Source organism: Bubalus bubalis, chromosome 16 (assembly GCF_019923935.1).
Source record: "Bubalus bubalis isolate 160015118507 breed Murrah chromosome 16, NDDB_SH_1, whole genome shotgun sequence".
NCBI classification, from domain to species: Eukaryota; Metazoa; Chordata; class Mammalia; order Artiodactyla; family Bovidae; genus Bubalus; species Bubalus bubalis.
Genome location: NC_059172.1, coordinates 66,452,997 through 66,472,015, shown reverse-complemented (window position 1 = coordinate 66,472,015; position 19,019 = coordinate 66,452,997). Strand labels below are relative to the sequence as shown.

General features: G+C 40.9%; 1 non-coding gene across 1 annotated transcript; it reads right to left on the bottom strand.

Annotated features, from left to right (window-relative positions):
• Positions 1 to 2,267: 2,267 nt before the first annotated feature.
• On the bottom strand, positions 2,268 to 2,372 carry LOC112579764. Its single transcript, XR_003104098.3, has one exon. It is a non-coding gene; the product is annotated as a U6 spliceosomal RNA (small nuclear RNA).
• Between the last annotated feature and the right edge of the window lie 16,647 nt (positions 2,373 to 19,019).

Here is a 19,019-nt window from a genome sequence, read left to right as displayed (position 1 = left end):
TTTGTTTCTATGCAAATTTGGATTTCTTTTTTGATTTCTTCTGTGATTTGTTGGTTATTCAGCAGCGTGTTGTTCAGCCTCCATATGTTGGATTTTTTAATAGTTTTTCTCCTGTAATTGAGATCTAATCTTACTGCATTGTGGTCAGAAAAGATGCTTGGAATTATTTTTATTTTTTTGAATTTACCAAGGCTAGCTTTATGGCCCAGGATGTGATCTATCCTGGAGAAGGTTCCATGTGCGCTTGAGAAAAAGGTGAAATTCATTGTTTTGGGATGAAATGTCCTATAGATATCAATTAGGTCTAACTGGTCTATTGTATCATTTAAAGTTTGTGTTTCCTTGTTAATTTTCTGTTTAGTTGATCTATCCATAGGTGTGAGTGGGGTATTAAAGTCTCCCACTATTATTGTGTTATTGTTAATTTCTCCTTTCATACTTGTTAGCATTTGTCTTACATACTGCAGTGCTCCCGTGTTGGGTGCATATATATTTGTAATTGTTATATCTTCTTCTTGGATTGATCTTTTGATCATTATGTAGTGACCATCTTTGTCTCTTTTCACAGTCTTTGTTTTAAAGTCTATTTTATCTGATATGAGTATTGCTACTCCTGCTTTCTTTTGGTCCCTATTTGCATGGAAAATCTTTTTCCAGCCCTTCACTTTCAGTTTGTAAGTGTCCCCTGTTTTGAGGTGGGTCTCTTGTAGACAACATATGTAGGGGTCTTGTTTTTGTATCCATTCAGCCAGTCTTTGTCTTTTGGTTGGGGCATTCAACCCATTTACGTTTAAGGTAATTACTGATAAGTATGATCCCGTTGCCATTTACTTTATTATTTTTGGTTCGAATTTATACACTGTTTTTGTGTTTCCTGTCTAGAGAATATCCTTTAGTATTTGTTGGAGAGCTGGTTTGGTGGTGCAGAATTCTCTCAGCTTTTGCTTGTCTGAAAAGCTTTTGATTTCTCCTTCATACTTGAATGAGATCCTTGCTGGGTACAATAATCTGGGCTGTAGGTTATTTTCTTTCATCATTTTAAGTATGTCTTGCCATTCCCTCCTGGCTTGAAGAGTTTCTATTGAAAGATCAGCTGTTATCCTTATGGGAATGCCTTTGTGTGTTATTTGTTGTTTTTCCCTTGCTGCTTTTAATATTTGTTCTTTGTGTTTGATCTTTGTTAATTTGATTACTATGTGTCTTGGGGTGTTTCGCCTTGGGTTTATCCTGTTTGGGACTCTCTGGGTTTCTTGGACTTGGGTGATTATTTCCTTCCCCATTTTAGGGAAGTTTTCAACTATTATCTCCTCAAGTATTTTCTCATGGTCTTTCTTTTTGTCTTCTTCTTCTGGGACCCCTATGATTCGAATGTTGTAGTGTTTAATATTGTCCTGGAGGTCTCTGAGATTGTCCTCATTTCTTTTAATTTGTTTTTTCTTTTATCCTCTCTGATTCATTTATTTCTACCATTCTATCTTCTAATTCACTAATCCTATCTTCTGCCTCTGTTATTCTACTATTTGTTGCCTCCAGAGTGTTTTTAATTTCATTTATTGCATTATTCATTATATATTGACTCTTTTTTATTTCTTCTAGGTCCTTGTTAAACCTTTCTTGCATCTTCTCAATCCTTGTCTCCAGGCTATTTATCTGTGATTCCATTTTAATTTCAAGATTTTGGATCAATTTCACTATCATTATTTGGAATTCTTTATCAGGTAGATTCCCTATCTCTTCCTCTTTGGTTTGGTTTGGTGGGCATTTATCCTGTTCCTTTATCTGCTGGGTATTTCTCTGTCTCTTCATCTTGTTTAAATTGCTGAGTTTGGGCTGTCCTTTCTGTATTCTGGCAGTTTGTGGAGTTCTCTTTATTGTGGCATTTCCTCGCTGTGTGTGGGTTTGTACAGGTGGCTTGTCAAGGTTTCCTGGTTAGGGAAGCTTGTGTCGGTGTTCTGGTGGGTGGGGCTGTATTTCTTCTCTCTGGAGTGCAATGAAATATCCAGTAATGAGTTATAAGATGTCTATGGTTTTGGGGTGACTTTGGGCAGCCTGTATCTTGAAGCTCAGGGCTGTGTTCCTTTGTTGCTGGAGAATTTGCTTGGTATGTCTTGCCCTGGAACTTGTTGGCCCTTGTGTGGTGCTTGGTTTCTGTGTCGGTATGGAGGCGTTTGATGAGCTCCTGTCAATTAATGTTCCTTGAGTCAGGAGTTCCCTGGAGTCAGGGTTTGGACTTAAGCCTCCTGCTTCCAGTTATCGGTCTTATTTTTAAAAATATGGAACGCTTCACGAATTTGCGTGTCATCCTTGCGCAGGGGCCATGCTAATCTTCTCTGTATCGTTCCAATTTTAGTATATGTGCTGCTGAAGCGAACAGAGTAAGAGGTTTTTTTTTTTTTTTTTTTTTTTAAAAAGTTAGAAAATAAAAAGAAGAACCAAACAGATATGAAAAATACAATAACAAATAAAAAATACATTGGAAGAAATTATCAGATTAGATCATACAGAGGAATAATGGATCAGCAAACTAGATGTAAAAGGAGTGGAAATCACTGAAGCTGAACAGAAAAACGAAATAATTTTTTAAAAATGAGGACACACTGAGAAACCTGTGGGACAACAACAAGCATATTAACATTCACATTATAGGGAACCTAGATGGAGAAGACAGAAAGAAAGGGTCAGTCAGTTCAGTCGCTCAGTCATGTCTGACTCTTTGTGAGCCCATGGACCGCAGCACGCCAGGCCTCCCTGTCCATCACCAATTCCTGGAGTTTAGTCAAACTCATCTCCATTGAGTCGGTGATTTCATCCAAACATCTCATCCTCTGTCGTCCCCTTCTCCTCCTGCCTTCAATCTTTCCCAGCATCAGGGTCTTTTCAAATGAGTCAGCTCTCCACATAAGGTGGTCAAAGTATTGGAGTTTCAGCTTCAACTTCAATCCTTCCAATGAATATTCAGGACTCATATCCTTTAGGATAGACTGTTGGATCTCCTTGCAGTCCAGGGGACTCTAAAGAGTCTCCAACAACATAGTTCAAAAGCATCAATTCTTTGGCACTCAGCTTTCTTCACAGTCCAACTTTCACATCCATACATGACTACTGGAAAAACTATATCTTTGACTAGATTGACCTTTGTTGAAAAAGTAATGTCTCTGCTTTTTAATATGCTGTCAAGATTGGTCACAGATTTTCTTCCAGGGAGCAAGTGTCTTTTAATTTCATGGCTGCAGTCATCATCTGCAGTGATGCTGGAGCCCCCCAAAATGAAGTCTGCCACTGTTTCCCCATCTGTTTGCCATGAAGTGAAGGGACCAGATGCCATGATCTTAGTTTTCTGAATGTTGAGTTTTAAGCCAACTTTTTCACTCTCCTCTTTCATTTTCATTCAGAGGCTCTTTAGTTCTTCACTTTCTGCCATAAAGGTGATGCCATCTGTATATCTGAGGTTATTGATATTTCTCCCAGCAATGTTGATTCCAGCCTGTGATTCATCCAATCCAGCATTTCTCATGATGCATTCTGCATATAAGTAAGGAGGGTGACAATATACAACCTTGATGTATTTCTTTCCCGATTTGGAACCAGTCTGTTGTTCCATGTCCAATTCTAACTGTTGCTTCCTGACCTTCATACAGATTTTTTAAGAGGCAGGTCAGGTGGTCTGCTATTCCCATCTCTTTAAGAATTTTCTAGAGTTTGTTGTGGCCCACACAGTCAAAGGCTTTAGCGTAGTCAATAAAGCAGAAGTAGATGTTTTTCTGAAGTTCTCTTGTTTTTTCTATGATCCAATGGATGTTGGCAATGTGATCTGTTTTTCCTCTGGCTTTTCTAAATTCAGCATGTACATCTGGAGGTTCTCAGTTTATGTACTGTTGAAGCTGAGTTTGGAGAATTTTGAGCATTACTTTGCTCATGTGTGAGTTGAGTGCAATTGTGCAGTAGTTTCAACATTCTCTGGCATTGCCTTTCCTTGGGATTGGGATAAAAACTAATCTTTTCCAGTCCTGGAGCCACTGCTGAGTTTTCCCAATTTGTTCACACAATGACTGCAGCACTTTAGCAGCAGCATCTTTTAGGATTGAAATACTCAGCTGGAATTCCATCACCTCCACTAGCTTTGTTTGTAGTGATGCTTCCTAAGGCCCACTTGACTTCACACTCCAGAAGGTCTGGCTCTAGGTGATTGAACACACCACTGTGGTTATCTGGGTCATGAAGATCTCTTTTGTGTAGTTCTTCTGTGTATTCTTACCACCTCTTCTTAGTATCCTCTGTTTCTGTTAGGTCCATACCATTTCTATCCTTTATTGTGTCCATCTTTGCATGAAATATTCCCTTGGTATCTCTAATTTTCTTGAAGAGATCTCTAATCTTTCCCATTCTATTGGTTTACTCTATTACTTTGCACTGATTACTGAGGAAGGCTTTCTTATCTCACTTTGCTATTCTTTGAAACTCACATTCAGATGAGTATACCTTTCCTTTTCTCCTTTGCCTTTCACTTCTCTTCTTAGCTATTTGTAAGGTCTCTTCAGATAACTGTTTTAACTTTTTGCATTTTTTTTTCCCTTTGGAATGGTTTTGATCACTGCCTCCTGTATAATGTTATAAACCTCTATCCATAGATCTTCAAGCACTCTGTCTATCAGATCTAATCCCTTGAATCTATTTGTCACTTCCACTGTATAATTGTAAGGGATTTGATTTAGGTCACAACTGAAAGGCCTAGTGGTTTTCCCTACTTTCTTGCATTTAGGTATGAATTTTGCAATAAGAACCCCATGATCTGAGTCACAGTCAGCTCCTGGTCTTGTTTTTGCTGACTGTATAGAGTTTCTCCATCTTCAGCTGCAAATAATATAATCAATCTTATTTCAGTACTGACCATCTGGTGATGTCCATGTGTAGAGTCATCTCTTCCTTTGTTGGAAGAGGGTGTTTACTATGTCCAGTACAGTCTCTTGGCAAAATTCTCTTACCCTTTGCCCTGCTTCATTTTGTACTCCAAGGCCAAACTTGCCTGTTAAACCAGGTATCTCTCAACTTCCTACTTTTGCATTCCAGTACCCTATGAGGAAAAAGAAGTCTTTTTTTTTGGTGTTAGTTCTAGAAGTTCATGTAGGTCTTCACAGAACTGTTCAACTTCACCTTCTTCAGCATTAGTGGTTGGGATTTAGACTTAGATTACTGTGGTATTTAATGGTTTGCCTTGGAAATAAACAGTGATCATTCTGTTGTTTTTGAGATTGCACCCAAGTACTACATTTCATACTCTTTTGTTGACTATGAGGGCTACTCCATCTCTTCTAAGAGATTCTTCTTTACAGTAATAGATATAATGATCCTCTCAATTAAATTTACCCATTCCCTTCCTTTTTTTTTTTTTTTTTCTAATTTCTAAGATGTCAATGTTCACTCTTGCCATCTCCTGTTTGACCACTTCCAATTTACCTTGATTCATTGACTTAACATTCCAGATTGCTATACAATAATGTTCTTTACAATATTGGACTTTACCACGAGGTACATCCACAATTGGTCATTTTTCCACTTTGGCTCAGCCTCTTCAAGCCTTTCAGAACTATTTCACTGCTCTTCTCCAGTAGCATGTTGGACACCTACAACCTAGAAGGTTCATCTTTCAGTGTTGTAATTTTTTGCCTTTTCATACTGTTCATGGGGTTCTCAAGGCAAAAATGCTGAATTGATTTACCATTCCCTTCTCCAGTGGACCACATTTTGTCAGAACTCTCCACCATCACATCTATGTCTTGGGTGGTCTTAAAGGCATGGCTCATAGTTTAATTAACTTACACAAAGTTGTGATCCATGTGATCATTTTGCTTAGTTTTCTGAAATTGTGATTTTCATTATCTCTGTCCTCTGATGGTTGAGGTTAAGAGGCTTGTGGAAGCATCCTGATGGGAGGGACTGGCTGTGGGGAAAACTGGTTCTTGCTATGGTGGGCAAGGCCATGCTCAGTAAATCTTTAATCCAATTTTTTGCTGATGATTGGGGCTATGTTCCTTCCCTGTCGTTTGCTGTGAGGCCAAACTATGGTAGGAGTAATGGTGAAAAGAAAGAAAATGAAGTTGCTCAGTCGTGTCTGACTCTGCGACCCCATGGACTGTAGCCCACCAGGCTCCTCCATCCATGGAATTTTCCAGGCAAGAGTACTGAGTGGGTTGCCATTTCCTTCTCCAGGGTATCTTCCTGACCCAGGGATTGAACCTGGGTCTCTTGCATTGCAGGCAGATGCTTTTACTGTCTGAACCACCAGGGAAGCCCAGGACTAATGGTGAACTCCTCCAAAAGTACTTATGCTAGCATGCCACACCTTCTAGGACTGCTCTTGTTAGTGTTCCTGACCCCATGGCAGGCCACTGTTGACTCATGCCTCCGCCGGAGACTCCCAAACACTCTCACGCAAGTCTGGCTCAGTCTCTTGTGGGACAACTGCTCCTTTCTCTTGCGTGCCGGTGCATATAGGTTTTGTTTATGCTCCCCAAGAGTCTCTGTTTCCCCAGTCCTGTGGAAGTCTGTAATTAAATCCCGCTGACGTTTAACAGCAGATTCCCTAGTCTCATTGCTAGTTCCCCATGTTGGGAAGTTTGTATTGGGGCCTAGAACTTTTTCAACAGTGCAAGAACTTCTTTGGTATAATTTTTCTCCAGTTTGTGGGTGTATTATTCAGATGTAAAAATGAATGAAATCTTGCCTTTTGTGATTTGGATGGGTGGACCTTAGAGAATTTTATGCTAAGTGAAATAAGTCAGATAGGGAGAGACAGACCTTGCATGATTTTACTTATATGTGGAATATGAGCAAGCATAACTAAAAAGATAGAGTAAGATACAGACAACAAACAGGGGGTTACAAGAGGGGAGAGGGAAGAGGTGAGATGAGAAATAAGTCAGGGAAATTAAGAGGTACAAAGTTTTGTTTACAAAATCACAGGTGTGAAATATATTTTATGCAGTACATAGTAAATAATTAGCAATATCTTTATATGGTGACAGTAACTAGACCTATCATGGTGATCATTTTGAAATGTATAGAAATTTTTAAGCACTATATGGAGTACTAGGAAGTAATGAACTGTAGTTCAATTTTACTTCAAAAGGAAACAAATTGATAGAAAAAGACATCAGATTTGTGGTTACCATAAGTAGGGGGTGAGAGGTGGGGGAATTAGATGAAGGTGGTTGAAAGGTACAAACTTACGGTTATAAGGATACTAGAGATATAATGTACAACATGATAATAAACATGGCTGTATGTTTTGTGTCAAAATTAAAAGAGTAAATCTTAAGAGTTCTCCTCACAATGAAAAACATTTTTTTTTCTCTTTCTTTAATGTTGTATCTATATGAGGTGATGAAAGTTCACTAAACCTACTGAGGTAATATTTCATGATGCATATAAGGCAAATAGTATATTTTACACCTTAAACTTATAGTGCTATACATCAATTATATCTAAATAAAATTAGGGGGGAAAAGAGCAAAGTGTTGATTTTTTACAGCCCCCTAGTAAACTTCACTGGTTCTCAAACCAATTAAGGAGGCTTGTCTTTCTGGTGTCAGGCCCCAGGCCTAAGGTGGGCACTCTCACTCCTTATGGAAGATCTCTGAGCCAGTGTTGCTGTCAGATCCCAGGGCTGGGGTGCCTAACGTGGGCTCCCTCGCTCCTTATGGAAGACCTCTAAGCCAGTGATCTCTCCCTCTTCTTCTGGTCACCCATTGGTGGTGTGTGTCCTAACTAGATTCTTTTCCCCTCCTACCACAGTGCGGTTCTTTCTGTTCAATGCTCATTGTAGAAGTGTCCTTATGCTAGTCTTCAGGTTGTTCTCAGCAAGAGTTGCTCTATTTGCGGTGGTACTTCAGTTGCTAAGTCATGCCCTACTCTTGCAACTCCATGGACTGTAGCCCACCAGCCTCCTCTTTTCATGAGATTTTCCAGGCAAGAATGCTGGAGTGGGTTTCCATTTCCTTCTCAAGGGGATCTTTCCAACCAGGGAGTGAACCTACATCTCCTGTATCGGCAGGAAGATTCTTTACAATTAGAGCCACTTGGGAAGCTCTATTTGTAGTTGTTTTAATATGTTCATGTTCATGGGTGGAGGTGAACTAGGGGTCTTTCTACTCTCATCTTGACCCCATTCCCTAAGTAATCATGTAATCATTTTTTATTAGTTTTTAGTTTATCATGCCCTTTGTTAAAATGTAAGTGTATGCACACATATGTGCTAAGTGCTAAGTCACTTCAGTCACGTTTGATTCTGTGTGACCCTGTGGACTGTAGCTAGTCAGGCTCCTTTGTCCATGGGATTCTCCAGACAAGAATACTGGAGTGGGTTGCCATGCCCTCCTCCAGGGGATCTTCCCAACCCAGGGATTGAACCCAAGTTTCTCATATCTCCTTCATTAGCAGGCAGGTTCTTCACCATGAGCACCACCTGGGAAGTTCACACACACATATACATACACACACACACACACACACACACACAAGATGGCAGAGTAGAAGGATGTGTGCTCATCTCCAAAATTAGAACTCACTGCCGGACAACCATCGACAGGAGGATGTTGGATCCCACCAGAAAAAGATAGCCCATGCCCAAAGGCAAAATAGAAGCCCCAACAAGATGGTAGGAGGGGCGAAATAACATTTAGACTAAAACCCCATATCCACCAGAGACACTCAGAGGGCTCAAACAAAACCGTGTGTGCACTAGGACCCAGATAACTCACAGAGACTGAGTCAGACCTGACTCTGAGTGTTTGAGTGTCTCCTTTGGAGGCACGGGTCAGCAGTGACCTCCTGTGGGGACAGGGGCTCTAGCTGCAGCAGACCTGGGAGGTGTGGCATGTGGCATAAGTCTTCTTAGAGGAGATTCATTAGCCCCATCATAAAGCCACTGAGCAGATGACCCACAAAGTGTAGAGCAATTATTTCAAGAAGTTCTCACACTGTTATGGAAGTTCTAGGACCCACAGCAGATTTCCCAGCCTGGGAATCCAGCACAGGGACTGAAAACCCCCAGGGAATTTGACTTTGAAGGCCAGTGGATTTGATTACAAAATTTCCACAGGACTGGGAAACAGACTCTTGAAGAACACAAACAAAACCTTGAGGTCACTAGGACCCAGGAGCAGTGACCCCACAAGAGACTGAGCCAGACTTTCCTGTGAGTGCTCAGGAGTCTCTGGTGGAGGTGTGGAGTGACAGTGGCCTGCCATGGGGTCAGGAACACTGAGTACAACAATCCTGGGAGCTGTGGCATGCTGGCATAAGTCCTTTTGAAGAAGGTGTCATTGCCCCTACTAGAGTTTGGCATTACAGTGAAGTGAAGTGAAGTGAAGTCGCTCAGTCATGTCCGACTCTTTGTGACCCCATGGATTGTAGCCCACCAGGCTCCTCAGTCCATGGGATTTTCCAGGCATGAATACTGGTTGCCGTTTCCTTCTCCAGGGGATCTTCCTGACCCAGGGATTGAACCTGGGTCTCCCGCATTGTAGGCAGATGCTTTACCATCTGAGCTACCAGGGAAGCCCCTAGAGTTTGGCGTTAAGGGAGGGAATGCAGCCCCATACATCAGCAGAAAATTGGATTAAAAATTTATGGAGCATGGCCTTGCCCACTAGAGCAGAGAAAGGCCCAATTTTACCCACAGCCAGTCCCTCCAACCAGAAAGCTTGCCAAGCCTCCTATCCTTATTCATCAGAGGGCAGACAGAATAAAAACCACAATCACAGAAAACTAATAAAACTGATCACACTGATCACAGCCTTCTCTATCTCAAAAAAACTATGAGCCATGCCATGTAGGGTCTCCCAAGAAGGAAGGGCCATGGTGGTGAGTTCTGACAAAATGTGGTCCACTGAGAAGGGAATGGCAAACCACTTCAGTGGTTCAGAGAACCCCATGAACAATATGAAGGTAAAAAGATATGACACTGAAAGATGAACTCCCCAGGTCGGTAGGTGCCCAAATTCCAGAAAGAATGAAGAGATGGAGTCAAAGCAAAAACAACACCCATTTGCAGATGTGACTGGTGATGGAAGTAAAGTCCGTTGCTGTAAAGAACAATATCACATAGGAACTTGGAATGTTAGGTCCATGAATCAAGGTAAATTGGAAGTGCTCAAGTAGGACATAGCAAGAGTGAACATTGACAATTTAGGAATCGGTGAACTAAAATGGACTGGAGTGGGGACATTTAATTCAGAAGACCATTATATCTACTACTGTAGGCAAAAATCCCTTAGAACAAATGGAATAGCCTTCATAGTCAACAAAAGAGTATGAAATGCAGCACTTGGGTGCAATCTCAAAAATGATAGAATGCTCTCTCTTCATTTCCAAGGCAAACCATTCCATATCACAGTAATCCAAGTCTATGCCTCAACCACAAATGCTGAAGAAGCTGAAGTTGAATGGTTCTAGGAAGACCTACGAGACCTTCTAGTACTAACACCAAAAAAAGATGTCCTTTTCATCATAGGGGATTGGAATGAAAAAGTAGGAAGTCAAGAGATACCTGGAGTAACAGGCAAGTTAGGCCTTGAAGTACAAAATGAAGCAGGACAAAGGATAACAGAGTTTTACCAAGAGAATGCACTGGTCATAGCAAACGCCCTCTTCCAACAATGCAAGGGACGGTGCTACACATGTATATCACCAGATAGTCATTACTAAAATCAGATGGAGTTTATTCTTTTCAGCTGAAGATGGAGAAGATCTATACAGTCAGCAAAAACAAGACTTGCTCAAATATTGAACTCCTTATTGCAAAACTCAGATGTAAATTAAAGAAAGTAGGGAAGACCCACTTTCTTAGACCGTTCAGGTACAACCTAAATCAAATCTCTTATGATTATACAGTGAAAGTGAAAAATAGATTAAAAGGATTAAATCTGATAGAGTGCCTGAAGAACTATAAATGGAGGTTCATAACACTGTACAGGAGACACTAATCAAAACCTTCCCCAACAAAAAGAAATAAAACAGGCAAAATGGTTGTCTAAGGAGACCTTACAAATAGCTGAGAAAGAAGAGAAGTGAAAGGCAAAGGAGAAAAGGAAAAGTATACCCATTCTAATGCAGATTTCCAAAGAATAGCAAGGAGAGAAAAGAAAGCCTTCCTAAGTGATCTATGCAAAGAAATGTTGCTGCTGCTGCTAAGTTGCTTCAGTCGTGTCCGACTCTGTGCAACCCCATAGATGGCAGCCCACCAGGCTCCCCCATCTCTGGGATTCTCCAGGCAAGAATACCGGAGTGGGTTGCCATTTCCTTCTCCAGTGCATGAAAGTGAAAAGTGAAAGTGAAGTCGCTCAGTCATGTCCGACTCTTCTCAACCCCATGGACTGCAGCCTACCAGGCTCCTCTGTCCATGGAATTTTCCAGGCAAGAGTACTGGAGTGGAGTGCCATTGCCTTCTCTGATGCAAAGAAAGAGAGGAAAACAATAGAATGGGAAAGACTAGAGATTTCTTCAAGAAAACTAGAGATACCAAAGGAACATTTCATACAAAGATGGGCTCAGTAAAGGACAGAAATGGTATGGACCTAACAGAAGCAGAAGATATTAAGAAGAGGTGACAAGAATACACAGAACTGTACAAAAGAGATCTTCATGACCCAGATAACCATGATGATGTGATCACTCACCTAGAGCCAGACATCCTGGAGTGTGAAGTCAAGTGGGCCTTAGGAAGCATCACTACAAACAAAACAAGTGGAAGGGATGGAATTCCAGTTGAGCTATTTCAAATCCTAAAAGATGATGCTGTTAAAGTGTTGCACTCAATATGCCAACAAATTTGGGAAACTCAGCAGTGGTCACAGGACTGGAAAACGTGTTTTTATTCCAATCCCAAAGGCAAGGCCAAAGCATGTTCTAAACTGCACAATTGCACTCATCTCACATGCTAGCAAAGTAATGCTCAAAATTCTTCAAGCCAGGTTTCAACACTATGTTAACTGAGAACTTCCAGATGTTCAATCTGGATTCAGGAAAAGGCAGAGGAACCAGAGATCAAATTGCCAACATCCATTGGATCACAGAAAAATAAAGAGAGTTCCAGAAAGACATCTACTTCTGCTTCATTGACTCCGCTAAAGACTTTCACTGTGTGGACCACAACAAACTGTGGAAAATTCTTCAAGAGATGTGAATACCACATCACTTTACCTGCCTCCTGAGAAATCTGTATGCAGGTCAAGAAGCAACAGTTAGAATCAGATATGAAATAATGAACTGGTTAAAAATTGGGAGAGGAGTACATCAAGGCAGTATATTGTCACCTGCTTATTTACTTACATGGAGAGTACAGAATGCAAAATTCTGGGCTGAATGAAGCACAAACTGGAATCAAGATTGCTAGGAAAAATATTAATAACCTCAGATAGGCAGATGACATCACCCTTATGGAAGAAACTGAAAAGGAACTGGAAAGCCCTGTGATGAAAGTGAAAGAGGAGAGTGAAAAAGCTGGCTTACAACTCAACATTCAAAAAACCAAGATCATGGCATGTGGCCCCATCACTTCATGGCAAATGATGTGGAAATGGGGAAACGATGGAAACAGTAACAGACTTTATTTTCTTGGGCTCCAAAATCACTGTAGATGGTGACTGCAGCCATGAAATTAAAAGACAGTTGCTCCTTGGAATAAAAGCTGTGACAAACCTAGACAGCATATTAAAATGCAGAGACAAATTACTTTGCTGACAAAGGTCCGTCTAGTCAAAGCTGTGGTTTTCCAGTAGACATGTATGAATGTGAGAATTGGACCATAGTTTAAGCTAAGTGCCAGAGTATTGATGCTTTTGAACTGCGGTTTTGGAGAAGACTCTTGAGAGCCCCTTGGACTGCAAGGAGATCCAACCAGTCCATCCTAAAGGAAATCAGTCCTGAATACTCATCAGAAGGACAGAAGCTGAATCTGATGAAGCAATATTTTGGCCACCTGATTGGAAGAGCTGACTCATTGGAAAAGGCCCTGATGCTGGGAAAATTTGAAGGTGGGAGGAGAAGGGGACAACAGAGGATGAAATTGTTGGATGGCATCTCCAACTTGATGGACATGAGTTTTAGCAAGATCTGGGAATTGGTGATGGACAGCGAAGCCTTGAATGCTGCAATCCATGGGGTCACAAAGAGACATGACTGAGTGACTGAACTGACTGCATTTACTCTTTCTCTTTCTTATCAAAGGTAACATGCTATATATTCACTTTGCTTTTTAACTTAGCAGTATATTAATATGTTGGGGGATTCCCAATGGCTCAGAGGTAAATAATCTGCTTGCAGTACTGGAGACACAGGAGACATGGATTTGGTCCCTGAGTCAGGATGACTCCCTGGAGAAGGAAATGGTGATCACTCCAGTGTTCTTGCCTGAAAAATCCCATAGACAGAGAAGCCTAGTGGGCCACAGTTCATAGTGTTTCAAAGAGTCAGACATGACTGTGTGACTGAGCGCACACACACACACACACACACACATACTCACACACACATACACATACTAATAGATAGAAATGTTCTAGTCTCTTTTTAATAATTTAATAGTACTACATTCTGTGACTGCACCACGCTTTCTTCAATCAGTCCTATCTGTGTCATTTCTAGTCTCTTACTACCACAGATAGTGCTTCAGTGTATAGTCATGTGTATACATCTTTTTGTATTATTGCAGCTATAATACTATTGTTGGATCAAAGAGTAAGAGCATATGTAATCCTCTAATCATCAAATCAAACAATTTGATTAGAATAAAATTAAGAGTTCTGAGAAAGACATCTCTAAGAGGATGGAAAGGCAAATCACAGAGCAAAAGATGTTATTTGCAACCCTGGGGATAAAGGACATCACTGCTCTCCAGTCAGAGTACTTGGTTTGTTTCCTAGCTTCTTTGTTTTCTAACTTTATGGCTTTGGATGGCTGCTTACCTTTTTGTGTCTGTTTCCTTATTCCTACAATGGAGATGATAATAGTAACTGCCTCAGAGTGTTATGAGGATCGAGTGTGCTAATGAATCAGGGTGCAGCACAAATTAGAGCTCAATACAGTTGTTCCTTCTTTCACTTTTCACTTTCACGCATTGGAGAAGGAAATGGCAACCCTCTCAAGTGTTCTTGCCTGGAGACTCCCAGAGATGGGGGAGCCTGGTGGGTTGCTGTCTTTGGGGTCACACAGAGTCAGACACGACTGAAGTGACTTAGCAGTAGCAGCAGCACAGTTGTTCCTTAGTATCCATGGGGGACTGATTCCAGGACTCCCCAGGGTTACCAGATCTCTTGTGAATAATGACATAGTCCAGTCAGCCCTCTGTATCTTTAGGTTCAGCCTCCACAGATTTAATCAACTGCTAATTAGCAGATGATGTGGATGTAAAACCCGAAGATATGGAGAGCCTAGTGTGTATATTAGCAATTAGTTTCCTCTTTCTCTCCTTCTCTTCATTGCTATTTTTGTTGTTATTATCATCATTATTGCTATTCTCTCAAGCCACAGTTAATGCAGAGATCCTAAACTATCTTTTAAAGTAAGAAAACATCTAGCTTATCTTTCTATTAAGATTCCAAACTTCTAAGAAGTCTTCCTAGGGAGACCACCCATTTTCTTTTGAGAACCGCTATCAGAGCTTGAGCCTGGGGGCATAAGGTGTTCTTCCAGAAGATCTGTATATGCAGGTAATGAAGATGGGCTTTATGGGCCTGGCTGCTCCAAATGTAGTTCTTAATTTAATTACCCTGATCGTTGCCCCTATTGACTTTTCTGATTATTGGATTTAGTCCTTTGAATTTGGAGCTTCTCCAAAGTGCCCCTTGAGAACTGTACCCCTCTTAGGTATGTTGGACAGATGTCTTGTCTGCTATGGCTTCTCTGATTCCAGGGATCTCCAGATATTATAAATTTGTCCACATTTCTATCCCGTTGCTTTTTTAAAAATCATTTTATAGTACTATTGTGTTTTTTTCCTTTAAAAATATATTGAAATTTTGGTCATTTTGACAGCACCTTTGGAGAGAGGAGGTAGATAGATATATGTGTTCATATTGCTACACCAAACAGAGATATTTCTGTTTGATCTTATTGTCTGTTCAGAATTAGACTGTATTTGACTCTTATTATGTAGATGTGCTTTCTGATTGCTCCTCTCTGACAAGAGATGCTGTATCTTCCAAGATTAGCTTAATTTCTGTGTTTTCTCCTCACCTTCTGATTATGTCTCTGCTTCTCTTCCTGGACACCACAAGCTTTAAATCTGTCAAAGAGCTAGCCCCTAGAATAATGCTCCAGTTTGCCACTAAATGAATTTTTGAGTAATTTGCATTAAATATGGCATTTCCCTATATTTGTAAATGTATTTTCATCCAAGCACTTTCTTCAAAATATATCACAATTCTTAGTGGTTTATCATTAGGTACAAGTACTTGGGCATGGGGAAAATATTGGCCTCTTGTTCAACTTGGCCTCCCAAAACCTCTGCTGCTGTAGATTTCCAATTCCCAAGGTTGGCTGAGAAAGTAATTTATGGCTCATGGATTCCAGCTATAGTAATTCAATAGAGGCAATAAAATGGTAGGGAAGACATAGGTTAAGAGTAGGGATAATTATACAGCTACAGACCTTTCATTCAATTTGCAAATTCTCAGAAGAGCATGGTAAAATTGGGCTCAATTTGAGCTTGATTTACTATACAATGTATCTGATATTTGATGTAGACATGGCAGTAAAAGCCTCTATGCAGTGATGATCATCAAGGGGTTAGATTCATTCTCATTCTGGTCGGTCTCTGATATAGATGATAGGCTGCAGAGAAAGGATCTGAGAAGTCTAAACAGCAACCTAAGGAAGTCTAAACAGAACCTTTGAGCTCAGGTCAAATAGTCTGGGGTTCAGGGGACAAATATTGCTTCTATAGGACATGGAAATATAAAGTAGAAAATCATCTGTCACGTCCCAGGATTGGGCAAACTCAACAGAATGTTATAGCCTGGGGCAGCCAGTGGCTGGCCAGGGCTCACCCAGACACTACTCAGTGAGGTGGCTGGGGCTCTGAAAAGACCTCCAATCCTGGGGAGGATGGCCTCTGGCCAGACTGGGTTTCATTCTTCAGACTGCAGCTGGGGAAGGTAGGGATTAGTATGAATATTTGCTTCTTCCAATTGTTCTTCTGGGTTTTCAACAAAGCTTCCTTCTCTAAGACCTATTGCTCTTTGCTGGGTTCCTTTTTTTTGCCACTCATAAAGGTCCTCATTCTTAGAGTTGGGTGGTGGGTGAAATTAATGTTTCTGTGCTCCTCCTTGCCAGCTTCTGATCTCATGACAGGAGCCAGTGTAAGCAGAATCTTGAATCAAGCAGGCCCCAAGGATTGCAGCCAGTGCCATCAGAACTTTCTCTGCCTTAGGGTTTTTTGTTTTGTTTTGTGTTTCATAACATTTGACATAGTGATACTATTGATGCTGGTGCTGACAGACCTTGCAACTTTGTCCTGCCAACTGCTCCTGCCAAAGCTAGAAGGTGAAAGAACAGCCACAGATGTCACCATCGCCACTGAAATTATCTGCTAAAAGATTATATGCATGTGGTGCTGGAGAGAGGAGAAGGACAGAGGAGGACACATGTGAAATGTACTGGCCACTCCAGCTTAGACTCCAGAACACAGCAGAGCTCACAGGTGGTTTCTTCTTTTCCTTTCCTGAGGTGACTCTCCACACCTCCCCAGCTGCCTCTTGGCTTCCTCCAAATCTGCCATTTCTTTGTGAGCCTTCAGATGATGAGCCATGCCTAGCTGCCAGTCGGCACACCTTTAGATCTTCTAAGCAGAGATTAGGTCACCATTGACCCTCTAGTTCCCTGACCTCTAATCTTTAAAAATCAGTGAAAGTCAGTTTCCTCTTTTATTTTGGCAGCATAGTGTGACATGTGGGATCTTAGTTCTTCAACCAGGGATGGAACTGGCACCTCCATCCCTCACCCCCACAGTGGGAGTATAGCATTTTAACCACTGGACCGTGAGGGAAGTCCCTCTCCTCTTTCTTGAATCTTTTTCAACCTCAGAACAAAAGTTAATGCTGCTCAGGTTTAGTCCTCCCAGAAATTAATGTTATCATATTTTGCTATTAATACACAGGTTAATAAAGGCTATGAATAATTCTGGGATACTGAGTCAGTTTCTCTACACCTCAGTGTTCCTGTTTCTAAAGTGGCAGGTAGCATTCATGAAGTTTAATACTTATTGAATACTTGATACATGTCAGGCACTATTTTAAGCACTTTATATTTATAAACTTATTTAATTATTATGGCAACCTTGAGAAGGGGGTATTTTTATTATTATTATGCCTGTTTTTCAGATGAAGAAACTGAGGCATAGAGAGTGTAAGAAACTTTTCCATGCAGCTAAAAGAAATGCAAAAAAGCAAAATGGCTGTCTGGGGAGGCCTTACAAATAGCCGTGAAAAGAAGAGAAGAGAAAAGCACAGGAGAAAAGGAAATATATAAACATCTGAATGCAGAGTTCCAAAGAATAGCAAGAAGAGATAAGAAAGCCTTCCTCAGCGATCAATGCAAAGATATACAGGAAAACAACAGAATGGGAAAGACTAGGGATCGCTTCAAGAAAATTAGAGATACCAAGGGAACATTTCATGCAAAGATGGGCTCAATAAAGGACAGAAATGGTATGGACCTAACAGAAGCAGAAGATATTAAGAAGACGTGGCAAGAATACACAGAAGAACTTTACAAAAAGATCTTCACGACCCGGATAATCACGATGGTGTGATCACTCACCTAGAGTCAGACATCCTGGAATGTGAAGTCAAGTGGGCCTTAGAAAGCATCACTACGAACAAAGCTAGTGGAGGTGATGGCATTCCAGTTGAGCTATTTCAAATCCTGAAAGATGATGCTGTGAAAGTGCTGCACTCAATATGACAGCAAATTTGGAAAACTCAGCAGTGGCCACAGGACTGGAAAAGGTCAGCTTTCATTCCAATCCCAAAGAAAGGCAATGCCAAAGAATGCTCAAATTAGTGCACAATTGCACTCATCTCACACGCTAGTAAAGTAATGCTCAAAATTCTCCAAGCCAGGCGTCAGCAATATGTGAACCGTGAACTTCCAGATGTTCAAGCTGGTTTTAGAAGAGACAGAGGAACCAGAGATCAAATTGCCAACATCTGTTGGATCATCGAAAAAGCAAGAGAGTTCCAGAAAGACATATATTTCTGCTTTATTGACTATGCTAAAGCCTTTGACTGTGTGGATCACAATAAACTGTGGAGAATTCTGAAAGAGATGTTAATACCAGACCACCTGACTTGCCTCTTGAGAAACCTGTATGCAGGTCAGGAAGCAACAGTTAGAACTGAACATGGAACAACAGACTGGTTCCAAATAGGAAAAGGTGTATGTCAAGGCTGTATATTGTCACCCTGCTTATTTAACTTCTATGCAGAATATATCATGAGAAATATATCATGAGACTGGGCTGGAAGAAGCACAAGCTGAAATCAAGATTGCCTGGAGAAATATCAATAACCTCAGATATGCAGATGACACCACACTTATGGCAGAAAGTGAAGAGGAACTAAAAAGCCTCTTGATGAAAGTGAAAAAGTTGGCTTAAAGCTCAACATTCAGAAAACGAATATCATGGCATCTGGTCCCAACACTTCATGGGATATACATGGGGAAACAGTGGAAACAGTGTCAGACTATATTTTTCTGGGCTCCAAAATCACTGCAGATGGTGATTGCAGCCATGAAATTAAAAGACACTTACTCCTTGGAAGAAAAGTTATGACCAACCTAGATAGCATATTCAAAAGCATAGACATTACTTTGCCAACAACGGTCCATCTAGTCAAGGCTATGGTTTTTCCAGTAGTCATGTATGGATGCGAAAGTTGGGCTGTGAAGAAAGCTAAGTGCTGAAGAATTGATGCTTTTGAACTGTGGTGTTGGAGAAGACTCTTGAGAGTCTCTTGGACTGC